The 3383-nt window shown below is 43.5% G+C and overlaps 1 pseudogene; it reads right to left on the minus strand.

The window, feature by feature from the left end:
• Nucleotides 1–629: 629 nt before the first annotated feature.
• On the minus strand, nt 630–747 carry LOC124555156 (annotated as a pseudogene).
• Nucleotides 748–3383: the final 2636 nt, after the last annotated feature.

Here is a 3383-nt window from a genome sequence, read left to right on the forward strand (position 1 = left end):
TGTTGTTAAGTCATATTTTTATGTTATTGTGCATACTTTTGTAAATATTTGGCCATAAAAGCATTTTTATGTATATTATGGTGATTTCTAGGTCGTTTACATCCTAGCCTCAATCATTACCAAATGGTGCCTTAGTTAGAGCCCCATTTGACTTAGAGACTTTATTAAAGGTTAAGGGGTAATCAGTTGGAACAACGTAAATTTGCAGTTGCTTACCAGAATCAGATGAGCATTTCATAAACATTTGATGCCACATATCTCCAGAACCTACCAAGGGTTTGTGTTATGCAGAATCACCGCTGTATTGGGTGTAAAAGCTGTTAAGCAGGTCTTCACTTGCACCGCCAATATGTACCAGCTATAACTCAGCTTCGATATGACCACTGCTAAATTTAATTTGCTTCAAGGCCTATACAAGCAAGCAAAAGCACTCCGTCAGCAGGCCACAAGTGGCCCATCGGGACTATCCGACCGCCGTGTCATCCTCAGATGAGGATGTGGATAGGAGGGGCGTGTGGTCAGCACACCGCTCTCCCGGTCGTTACGATGGTTTTCCTTGGCCGGAGCCGCTACTATTCGGTCGAGTAGCTCCTCAGTTGGCATCACGACGCTGAGTGCACCCCGAAAAATGGCAACAGCCCATGGCGGCCCGGATGGTCACCCAGCCAAGTGCCGGCCACGCCCGACGGCGCTTAACTTCGGTGATCTGACGGGAACCGTTGTATCCACTGCGGCAAGGCCGTTGCCCGTTCAAGGCCTATACACGACAGCAAAAATCGATGTTATTTAAAGAATAACTCGGACCTATATCAAGAAAGGTGTGTATTTGATGCAGTCGCTATAGGATTACTATACTGGAATTACATCACCTTGAGGTTTGCAACCAATGTGTGTGGAGCTCTGTACAGAGAAACCTGCTGGGAGTAGCACACACGGAAGTATGTCAGGCGCTGCAAATGAATTTTCTACACTTGAATGTTAATATCGTCGCACCACAGACGACTAAGAGACCTGGGATAGTTTTCACAAACGTTAGAGATATTTCACTGGGACAATGCAATGTGCTATAACAGTAGGCTGTATCATGTTTGGACATGTCGTCCAGTTCTAGAAATCAGTACAATTTAAGGGCCTTAGTAACGTCTATGTGTAAGTGCCTGCTAAGCAGGTTCCTATGGTGGAATGTCCTGCACGTCCCATCACGTCAGAGATTCACATCACAACGGCATTGTACTAGGAGAAAAAAAAGACGGTATCATGTGACATCATGCAGAGAACAGGCTGCAGTCACACCATTAGAGCCATATCGCACTAGTCTCTTGAGCCTGCAGGACATGGCGTTGAAGTTGTGCAACAGTAGAGGAGCCCTGATATGCCGTCTGTTGGTAGGCCGCTGTTAGCCCTGCAGCTGGACTGTGTCACGTTTCGAACTACATGACGAGGCATCCAGACTAGCGGTGCATTGTATGACTCAGCACTCCGATGCCTATCGGCAGTTATACAGCAAGCACAGTGGACAGAGAAGCTAGCCAGTGGCTAGCAGCAATGGTGACTCAACCAGACAGGTACACTGACAGGCGCACAGTTACAGAATCCGTGTTGGAGGAGTCCTCATGAGTTTTGCAAGCGTCAAATGTTTAAACAAAAAAATGCAACTGCGTACCTGCCCCATTTGTATCTTAAGACACACACACACACACACACACACACACGCACACACACACACACGCACACGCACATACGTCAGTAATATCTGTCAGGCAATCACTGAGGTTGCTTCTGTGAGCTACACAGCTTTAAACTTAAGACAAATGGTCTAGTTCTGACAAACATGTAGGCTGTGCCAATGGGTTTCCTGCCATTTAAACGCACGGTAAGGGTATAATTTCCTGGCAGATTAAAACTGTATGCCGGGCAGAGACTCGAACTTGTGACCTTTGCCTTTAGCAGACAAGTGCTCTACCAACTGAGCTACCCAACCACGACTCACGAACCGTCCTCACAGCTTTACTTCCGCCAGTACCTCGTCTCCTACCTTCCAATCTGCACAGAAGCTGTGCAGGAGGGGTCGTCAGTCGTGCTTGGGTAGCTCAGATGGTAGAGCACCTGCCCGTGGAAGGCAAATGTCCCGAGTCCGGTCCAGCACACAGTTTTAACCTGCCAGGAAGTTCCATATCAGCACATACTCTGCTGCAGAGTGAAAATCTCATTCTGGCAGGGTAAGTTGTTTTGTATTCCTCGCCAGCATAAACTTGAGACAATTGAAGTCTTTCAATATCTCGCTGGTGAAATTGTAAACGATGTTTTTCAGAAAATCATTAAGTGGTTCTCTGCAAATGGGCTCTCATTAAACTTTGACAAAACACAGTATATACAGCTCCACACAGTAAATGGAATGACATCATTAATAAATATAGACTTCGATCAGAAATCGGTAGCTAAGGTAGAATATTCAAAATTTCTAGGTGTATGCATTGATGAGGGGTTGAACTGGAAAAAACACACTGAGGATATCCTGAAACGTTTGAGTTCAGCTACTTGTGCTATAAGGGTCATTGCAAATTTTGGCCATATACATGTGAGTAAATTAGCTTACCACGCCTATTTTCATTCTCTGCTTTCGTATGGCATCATATTCTGGGGTAACTCATCATTGAGTAAAAGAGTGTTCATTGCACAAAAGCGTGTAATTAGAATAACTGCTGGAGCTCATCCAAGATCATCCTGCAGATACTTATTTAAAGAGCTAGAGATCTTCACTGAAGCCTCACAATATATATATTCACTTATGAAATTTGTTATTAACAATCCGAACGAATTCAAAAGTAATAGCAGTGTACATGGCTACAACACTAGGAGAAAGAATGATCTTCACTACTCAAGGTTAAATCTAACTTTGGTTCAGAAGGGGCTAAATTATGCTGCTACAAAAGTCTTTGGTCACTTACCTAACAGCATCAAAAGTCTGACAGATAGCCATATAGCATTTAAAAGGAAATTAAAAGAATTTCTTAATGGCAACTCCTTCTACTCATTAGATGAATTTTTGGATATAGTAAGTGGGTAGGAAATTTCCCCAACCCCCACAAAAAAAAAGTTGAGTGTCGTGTAATATTTTGTGTAATGTAATATCGTGTATAGACACCTTTTATTAACCTGACACGTTCCACATCATTACGAAGTGTCGTATTCATGATCTATGTAACAAGTACTAATCTAACCTAATCTAATCGCCATTTTAAACTTAGGTTCTGTGGATTTTTTGTATGCTGCACTATTTAAAACTTAGGAGACGTCTGCTCTTGGGTTCCAAACTTTGATCAAGTAACCTGGCAACCATGCAGGCTGTTCTTGTATCCCCAGGTACGCCATATTGGATTTAA

This window comes from Schistocerca americana, chromosome 1 (genome assembly GCF_021461395.2).
Source record: "Schistocerca americana isolate TAMUIC-IGC-003095 chromosome 1, iqSchAmer2.1, whole genome shotgun sequence".
In the NCBI taxonomy this organism is placed as follows: domain Eukaryota; kingdom Metazoa; phylum Arthropoda; class Insecta; order Orthoptera; family Acrididae; genus Schistocerca; species Schistocerca americana.